Source organism: Micrasema longulum, unplaced genomic scaffold (assembly GCF_059751315.1).
Source record: "Micrasema longulum isolate JH-2025_06_02 unplaced genomic scaffold, ASM5975131v1 h1tg000511l, whole genome shotgun sequence".
NCBI lineage: Eukaryota > Metazoa > Arthropoda > Insecta > Trichoptera > Brachycentridae > Micrasema > Micrasema longulum.
The window spans coordinates 18,007-28,288 of record NW_028277708.1 but is presented as its reverse complement, the minus strand read 5'-3'; the positions used below and the strand labels follow the sequence as shown (position 1 = coordinate 28,288).

Sequence of the window (10,282 nt, the reverse complement as noted above, 5' to 3'; positions counted from 1 at the left end):
TTATTCCGATGCAGATTTGTGCAAGCGTTTGTAAAATATTTTTTTTGCAATAAAAGGTTTCTTTATTAAAACCTTTTATCGAAATTACCATACGCTCGTCTAGATTGCACGAGACATACGTTTATGTTTATCAATTTATAATGAATTTAATTCATCAATTATTCCTTTATTTTAAATGCAATCGATGCCGTTCTAATAGTCTTTGGAACCACTAAATTCTCAAATCTATCAAACCAACCAATGGAATTCCTTACTTTTCAATTAAAAATTCTAAAATGATTCGGGAAACTGACTTCCCAACTTCAAACGCAAATCTACAATGCCTGTTATTTGTCTGCCATGTGTTGATCTCCAACCGGAAGCGGAAGCGCCCGGCAGGACGGTGACGGAAGACCTGCCCTCCACCAACGGGGGCGGGAACTACTCGGACCCATACATCAAGTATTTAACACGTAAGTTGGGCCGTGGCGAACGTAGCCCGAAAAAATCTCGCAGATTCTTGCTGCCGTATCCTGAACTTAACGTATTTACATAACATGAGTTTATGTAGAAATTGGTACGTCAAATCGATATTTAATTTCGTTTTGTATCAATATTATTTTTATTATATGACACCGAGTTCTTTTATGATAAGCGAAAAAAAATTCCCGCCAAATCTAATTGAAACTGTTGTATTGTAAATATTTCAACGTCAGAATAAGGCAGTTGGTCCTTCGTAGAAGCTGTGAGAACCAAGTACGGTTTTGCAGAATAAACAACGCGATTACGTTTATATTCTCTTACTCACGTGAAGTTTATCGTACTAACTTAGAGTATGGATTACCACTAAAACATACGATAATATTTTGGGCTTATGTGTACTTTACTTTTATAAGCCTCGGAATTTCCGGAAATTGTTGTTTATCGAGTAGAGCCTTGCGTAGTTCCACGGTAATGTACATAATATGTGAACAGTTGTTGAAAGAAAACATTTTGCCTGAAGTTTTGTGCCAAGAGCGTACGCACGTTATCTTATTTGCTTTAATCGACACACCCTTTCAAAGTAATAACAATAATATACTAAATAAACTTTTCCGCTTTTTACAACCATTACGCTTTTCGCATTAAAATCCGTTTAACCATAAAATCATAATAGCGGTTTAAGACAATTTAAACTCAGTTTTTCCTCAATTTTTTAATATTTTTTTAAGTCGTTTATCGTTTGAAGTAGTAAACGATTTTAGTATAGTATAATTAAACAGTAAGTTTGCAAACGCATTTTTTAAAGCAATGGTTGTATTACTTTTTGAACATAGTCCTGTCTTGAAATGATGTTTCGATTAAAAGTATTTGTTCCCTTACTGTTCTGTATGATTTTGACGTCATCAACAAATTTAATAAAATTTTGCAAACCCATGTCGAGTAAACATTTTAAATATATGTATTTAACGGTCTATCAAAATAATTACAAACACACAACACACAAACATACTCAAGTTAAACATGAGTGATTACCAAAGTTCGTATATATTTATTTTGAATGTTGAATCGCAGAGCTTTTAACGCAAACTAAATTTCGCTTATTTGTGTTCATAGTTGAGTTTCATCAAACTATTAACCGCCCGCGGTTCTTTACTACGTTCAGCTAAATTTAATCTAACTCGAGTATAATTCAGCTGCAAAAAAATGTACGATTTCAAATTTTCGTGAAGCCGCGTTTAAACTCCATCAATATCATTGTCTTTTCGTATTAATATAATATATAATACGATTTTGACAAAGTAATATGTATTTTCGTTACAACAGTATTTTTCTGACGCGTGGCTATAAATAAAAAGTCATGTCACAATGTTTTTGGATAAAAACATATTTTTATTGATGTTTTCTAATAAGACGTACTTTAAAAATATTTGTTCTTTCGTATGTAAATTACAAGACATTGACAAGAATAAAATAAATTTCTTGAATTATGCTTCTTGATGCTAATATAATTGAAATTGTATTAAAAACTACATGCGTGTAGCAACTATTCACAAATTATAATTTGTTTTATCTATCTATAACATCACAATTTCGTTTTTTATGAGGCGAAAATCATTTTTAAATATTATCAGTTAAATTTACATGAATAACATTTTTGATATGTCGAATTTTTTGGATGCTATATATTTTTTTTGCGTTAATTCTTGTTGTATCTCTTTATATTAATATTAGATCAAGCGAAGTGAGTGCCCCAACACTCGTATCATCATCTCGAATAATTATTTAAGTCTTCTACAATTTTAATGGTCGAAATTACTGACGGTTTTTTATGCTAATCAGTCAGATCCATTTATAATGTACACACATCATCACATTGAAATTCCGTTTACTAAGAATACACATTGTGTATCAAGATTTCGCGATGTGCAGTTGAAAATTTTTTTTTGGTTCATTCCGAATACGTACATTCAGAATCGTCGTATATAGTTCGCATTCTACAGTTCCTTCCAAAATAGTATGAAGTAGATTCTTTTGACGCAAAATAATAACGATCCGATGGCACAGCACGCCTTCTTGAATATTTATTGTTTTGAATTTTCTTAGCACTCTCCTGTAAGACTGAAATATGTATAATGAAATGACCACCATTATATAAACATTTAAGACCGCCTGTTTATTTTTCCCTGTTTGTCTATCAAAACGTGTTGTAAATATGCACTGGGTGTTGATAGTTTGTTGTCTGGTTTTCTAAGTATCTCCATTGTTGCAGATCCCCCCGAGATCACGACGAAGCCCCGTAACCAGCAGGTGAGGGCGGGGGGCATAGCCTCCTTCTACTGCAGCGCGAGGGGGGACCCGCCCCCCGTCATACAGTGGAAGAAGAATGGGAAACGTGTCTCAGGTAAGTTCCCTTGCACTCAAAACAATATTTGTGAAATAAGACAAACTTTTCCATTTCAACAATTTTACCTTTAAGTACAACCTCTTTTTGTTTCAGTAGAGTCATTGTAATATAAACACAAAACATGACATTAGCGAAACACAAAAAAGGTGATGCGCTAAAAATCATTCTTGCTTTTTTTAAATTACCCTGTTTAGTAAAAAAAAAAAATACTTTACCACTTTCACGTATACGAGAGTCATCCACAAAATAAGGTTACAACATTTATGTAGCACCGAAAAATGCCTATATTTAATTGATTTGATATTCACAGAATAATTCACAAATATTTTTAACTAGTTTTCAACGTAATCGCCGTCGAGATCAAGACGTTTCTGTAGTCGGGGCACCAGTTTTTGTTTGCCAGTGTCATAGAAATCCGCCGCCTGCTGTTTCAGGTGCTTCTTCACTGCTTTTTCGACCTCCTGATCGTTGGAAGAACGTTTCCCACCTAAACACTCTTAGTTTAGTGGAAAATGATAGTCCGAAGGCGCCGAGGCGAATAGGTCGGGGTGGTGACAATATCTCATCCAAACGATGTCAACAGCTCCTGTGTAACTCGCGCGGGCGGGGCGTTGCATTCGGGAGGCTTACTCCCCGGGTCAGCATTCCCCTTCTGCGGTTCTGTACGCCCCTTTTGAGTTTTTTAGGGTATTGCAGTAAGCATCTCGATAAATGGTAGTCCCTGAAGGCATAAAGTCAACCAAAATAACCCTCCCACTGTCCTTAAAAACTGATGCCATAACTTTTCCAGCCGAATGGATCGTTTTGAACTTCTCGGTGAATGGGGAAGATGAATGACGCCACTGAAGTGATTGTCTTTTGGATTCTGGGGTGTAGTGACACGCCGAGGTCACGAGAGCGTGGAAAGCTTCTCCTTCCTGTGCAAATCGATCCAAACATTTACGCGCGGTGGTCACGTGATTTTGACGGTGCTCCGGTATGAGCATTCTGAGCACCTTGCTCGCTCTCAGTTGTCAAGTTTTTCCGACCCATTTTCACCAAGGAGACTTCGAGAAATGCCAGGAAAGTTTTCGTAAAGGTCTTCAAGCGTCACACGGCGGACCTTTCGCACGTGTTCTGCATTTTTTTGCACAAGTTCGTCAGAAATCACTGATAGTCTCCCACTCCTTGCCTCGCCGTGAGTATCAGTGCGGCCTTCTCTGAACAACCTAATCCACTTCGTGACTTTTTTCTACTCGTCACATCACTACTATAAACTTTCTCGAGCTTCCGATAGATATTCGCTACGGTATTGTTCTGCAAAGTAAAAAAACGGATGACCGCGCGGATCTCGCACGGACGGGAGGTGGCGGGAGCGCGTGACGAGCTCTTCATTTAAAAAATTTACTGCCACTAAACAAAATGAACGAAAAATTTCCCGCGGCCTCAGGAGCCTCTGTAACCTTATTTTATGGATGATCCTCGTAGCTTTATCCACTTCTATTAGTAGGTTTTATTAATTTTCACTTTATTTTTATACATTCCGATGAATATCTGAAACCTGTTTATGGCTTACATAATATCGTACAAGCTCATATATTCGGTTTTTAAAATTATGGTAACCCATTTGTCGAATTTCAGTTATATTATGTTTACTATTCAGATTCTTAACATATCAGTATGCAGGCTTTTTTTGGCCATAGTCACATCAGTAGACGTTCTACCCAGGAGCTCTGTAATTTGGTAGTCTTTACGATTAACTATATGATGAATTATGCGTACAAATAAAATAAATTTCTTAATTTTCTTTCTCGTCTGCATTTTTTAAATTTATTATTAAGAAGTAGGATCCCAATCGCCTATGCGCTCTGTAGCTGTAAGACGTGGTGGGATATTTATTGTTCAGCGCTCTTGAGGTGGATTTGCACAAAAATGGCGCCGTATAAATTACCCTAAATAAATAAATGCGTCAATTTTCCATAGTACTTATGAAAGATGAAAAACATAAGTTTATCAGTTGAATTAATTATACTGAAATCGTGTTTTTTATCATAACCTTGTTACACGATACGTTATAGTCAATTACATATATCTTGATAATTATTTAGTTTGTATAGCTTTTTTATTTATTTTACTGAAACATACTATCAACATGATTCAATGACATAAAAAAGAAATAACACGTGCAATGTTCGTAAGAAAAAGCATACTTAATAAACACTATGAATTTTAATGTTCGTAAGTATTAATTTAGTATATAATAAACAGCTAGATGAAAGTCGATTTAATATATTTTGACTCGTGTAAAGTCTCGAGAAATAGCTAATTGCATCTCTTCTCACGCATGAAGTAAAATTAATTTATTTTGTGTAACCAACTTGAGTGGGTAAATGTTTAAACTTCGTCTTTCTTAGGAATTCACCTTAATTCATTCTTGGGTGGCTGGTTGCTTTAATTCATTCTTCCCTCCGGCGCACTTCCCTATTTACACTATACTTCCTTCTAACATCATATCGCCATTTCTCTTAACTTAGCTAATTTTGCCTTGATATTTAAAGAAAATACATTTAAGAATATTTTATAAATGTCGGATTCCCCATATTATTATTATATTAATTCAAACCTTCTCGTAGGTAGTGTTTAATTAAAACGAAAATGGCACACAGCATTCGAATTTACTACCTTAAACAGTTCAACCCTTAATAAAACGTCGGTTTTTCTCGAATCTTCAAAAGAACATTTTGTTTAGTTTTCTTATTTTACCGTATATATAATATTTGTATCATAAGACTAGCTGTACCCAATACTAGGCTCCTAAAAGTTAGTAATTATTTTCAAGAAAATTGTATACGCTTAATGTATTATACACCGATTAATATTCATGCAATCATCAAATTTAAATATTTTATTGAACACAAGCTGTTTAGAAAAGGTTATCATAAAATTATTGAATATTTAGAAAACTAAATTTTGCAATAAATTTACGTTTTTTGGTGTTAAAAGCATAATTGATTGACGTTTACAGGAAATTCTTCTATAAATCTTATGTGAATAAGAAATTAAAATTGATAATTAGTATTCTCATTTTATCTAAATATACTATTCACCACTAATAGACGTATCCCAAACCTTTCTCGTAACAACATTTGTTTGTTGCATTCTCACATTGAAACTATTAATCTGCATAATTGTTGATAAATAAATATTTTGCCTTATGTAAATCAAAACGTTTTTTAACCACATTTTTCATTTATTTATTAATTCAAATATTTATTTTACAAAATAAATAATAACGCATCCCTAACTCTATGAGGCCAAGAGCCCTGTGTTGAATTGGGACACAACATAATGAAAGTGGAAGCATACATATTAGTATTAAATAATACCAAAAGTAAAAATTATTACATAAACATATACTTTAATAAACATCGGGACAACACGCTTAATAGACTATAAATCTATGGAATATCTCGCCGAAGTCTCATGCAATGGTCTCTTCCCTTAAACAAAATCCAAACTTGTACCCTTCTCTTGAAAATGGCTCTTGTTTTGGAGAACTTAATATGTTCATCCAGAACATTAAACACTCTTGGGGCCACAAAAGAGAAATTTCTCTAACCAAAGTTCGTTCATGTTTTTGGTATTGAATAATTCAAATTACAGGTAAACCTCGTATGAGCATTCTGCTGGGATCTCTTCTTGTAACATTGGATATTAATTACGTAAATATTTATAACAAGGCCTGACTTTAAAATCGGAAGAAAATTGCGTGGAACTACAACTTGTGTGTACTTATTATTATTCATAATACAAGTTACCAAAAAAAAATTTACTTCCTGACTTTGAAACCTTTTTTGTTTTATTTTTTATGGGTTTGATGCGATTCTTTTGAAATTTTCGACTTGTAATAAATGTATTTTTTCGTGAATTGGGCATTGTCGATATAAAACCTGGTCTAAATTGTGAAAAACAGTGCTTTTCTCGAGAAATATACTTAGAATCAAAGCACAGGACCTACGAATTTTCGATACCTTAAGATTTTATTAAAAAAATCTTACCATAAATTATCTATTGGCACATTCACGCAAGAAAACTAGTTTCAGACGCATACTTGTCAATTAAGCCGAAATATTTTAAAGGGTAAAACCTACACCTTATAGGATTACCGTTAAAATGAGGAAGACGGATATTCCTGACTTTGAAATATAAAAGTGACAATCAAATGCTATTTTTATTGTTTATGAAAATTTCAGTTTCAATTAAATAAAAAAAATAAAAAATTAAACGTTATAAACTGCTGTCTTTGTCTATACTCACGTTTTGTAATTCCTAATGCCCATTTCGAAGTACCCACTTACTTGTTGAATATGATCTCAAATAGTTTTCGCTTTATTTAGATTCTAAATGTTCATACCTTATACAGCCATCGTCTTTCGCAACAATCGTTTAGTCACTTCTTTCGTTGTTCATTCGCTCCACAAGCCCTACCCGTCGCTCCTGCGACTTCTCCTGATTTTCTATTCTCTTCATTCTGCCGATATTACCTTTGCTGGAACATAGTGGCCACTTAAATCTGTCGATATTATTATTGATTCGATGGAATACGCTGCATTTGAAGCCCCAATGCAGTGCCTTGTGCACTATCAGGTGCGGGTATGATTACGAAAATCTAAATATGTGTATGAATAACAAATAAAACTTGAAATTTTATGGTTATATCAGAATATGTATCATTCAATTAATACCACAATGACATTTGTGACCAAATATGTGTTTACATTTTTTATGTACCTCTTATTTGTTTCCAAGGTTTTTGCTTGATGTAACGATTTGTTTATTTTTTGTTTTATTTGGCGTTTTTTGAGCGTAAACAAACAACTTTGAGATATTTCAAGTAGTGATTAATGAGTCTAGTAAAACTTTGACTCTAACCTTTGTCACGATAGACAGCCCCATTTCTATTTCCGTGATTTATAGATCAAAATTTCAATGAAATCAGCGCTTTTTTGCCTCCTCACCCATAGGAATTAAGTAATAAGCACCGAGCGACTTTATGCTGACAATGAACAAAAGAGAGTCGACGACGTTTCCTTGTCTCGCCAGATTTATGGTAACCCGTCGTCGGCAAAGTGTTGCCATGTGCTGCCGGCAATTACCGACTGCCTCGGCTATGCGAGAGCGCCATCTGCTTTTGATTTTATTTTTCTTCATTTTATATCTTCTCCATTCGAAGTGTACAACTCTATAAAGATATTTGCCATCGTCCGTTTTTATTTTTAAGAACGAAATCTTATTTCGCTTATTGAGTCTGCTGTAATGGGCGTAGTTTTCTGTGTTCTCTCTATACTAGGAGTAGTACCAGTATCGCCAGATGCATTGGATAGCTTCTATCGAGAATTATATAATGCGTCTAGTCGAAACATAGTTAAGTTACGTTTATGTATTTCTTATAATATGTATTATTTTCAATTGTCTGCCACTTGAATCTTAAGGCTGATCACCCACCCTTTAAATAAAAATATTATAAAGAACATTCTTTCCAAAATTGAGCAAAGTTGTTTTTTCAGTTTTAAAATGAACTAATGTTATATTATATTAAAAAAAAACTTTTCTATTTCTATTTCAACGTTGGTTTAGCATTTTAAGCGTTGCTTTTTTTTAGAAGAAAAATATTTTTATATCTTGCTCATGAACGTAGATACTCATTTCAAATTAAATTATTTCAACTTTTTATGTTGTTTTACGGAAAAACGCTGAAACGCAGCAAAAAAATATTTGTTTTTTATCGAAAAAGAAATATTTACCACACTGATGATTTTAATTATTTTATCGATACATTTTATCATTTTTTTTGAAGTCTTTGCCTAGCTAACAAGGGTACGTACCCCGTTTCAAGCTAGGCAATTACATTAAATACATAATCATTTATAAGTTAATAGAAAGAACAGACAAAAAAATATAAACTTACTAGAATACACACATTGATACATATACACACATACATACACGTACACACATATATATACCCTTGCACATACACATACATTCATAAATAAAAGATACACAATTTAATATATATATATATGCGAAACTATATGTTTGTCATTTGGTTTTTAAAAGTTATTCTTTTTTTTTTTTTTTTTTCAACATCCTGTAAGAATCTCCAATCCGCAGCACGCATTAACGTCTCTGACTCTCTACGACCAATTTTATGAAAGCGCGAGGTCAACACCTTCCTCTATCTGACAACTCTCCCGCTCTTTCACGATTCTGGCAAAAAATTATGGACCTTCTTGTCAACACCCAAATATGTAAAATTTTTGGCGCATTTTGTACGAGTAGTAAATGACTCATTATTATAAAATGGGAACCAGTTGGGGTAGAGTGGAAATCGAACCTAGGACATCTGATCGTTGAGTCCGCAGCACTGGCCACGGGACCATGACCTGATTTGTATTTCGTAGTAAGAATTTTAAATACCTGGGCTGGTATTCCAAACGATGTTAAAGAATTATAGCGCGGTATAGCGCGTTTTTACGTACTAAATACGCATTATAGCGCGTTGTAAACGCGTTCGGAATACCAGCCCTGAAATCCTTTGGTACCCGGCAATAATATTGTTAATTTTTTAATCATGTATTTTTTATTATTAGGCACGCAGTCTCGCTACCACGTGCAGGAGTACACAGGAGGTGCATTGCTCCGCATAGACCCCGTAAGGTCGGGCAGAGACGACGCCACGTACGAGTGTGTTGCAGAGAACGGCGTCGGTGACGCGGTCAACGCCGAGGCCATTCTTGCCGTGTTCGACTGTAAGTACCACTTACCGCTATTTCTGTCGTATCTCTCAACTCCACGTTCCCTTAATAAAGTTAGTAATAACTAGGAAAAATATTCTTCGAGGCTATAAAAATTTGCAATAAAATATTCTCTACTTTTTGGAAATTTGTTCACATTGCGGATTTTAGTATTATTGAATACATAATATAACAATATCTCTGAAATATTTTATGCAAACGTGTGAGAAATTTAACAAAATATAATTTATTTCTTTTTTATTTAGGGCTTGATTGTAACTGGCAACAGAATTCCAATTTTAAGGGTAGCCATGTTTTTCGACATTAAGCGTGTTTGGGGGACAAATTATAATTCCACGTGGTTCAATCTTCAAATTCAAAGGAATCCCTGCGTGTCATCGGTTCGTACAATAAACGTCGGATATGTTTCACCGTTTGTTAGTGTATTTTGATCAATCACCGACCAGAACTCGTAACATCGCGGGCCCTGTAATTTCCTAGTTGCGGCGGGGATTTTATAAACTCTAAAATTTAAAAAAAATATAGCGATATTTCATAATACGATGTATAAAAAATAGATTTGCTTAGTTTAATTGTTTATGGACAAAGGCAAGCATTCAAGAAGCAAGCGGTGTTATCA

At 34.1% G+C, this 10,282-nt stretch overlaps 1 pseudogene across 1 annotated transcript; it reads left to right on the top strand.

Moving 5' to 3' along the window:
- The first annotated feature begins 319 nt into the window (after nt 1-319).
- On the top strand, nt 320-9,657 carry LOC148280907 (tyrosine-protein phosphatase Lar pseudogene; annotated as a pseudogene). The gene is made up of 3 exons (XR_015822470.1): nt 320-452; nt 2,732-2,863; nt 9,499-9,657. The product of XR_015822470.1 is annotated as a tyrosine-protein phosphatase Lar pseudogene (transcript).
- Nucleotides 9,658-10,282: the final 625 nt, after the last annotated feature.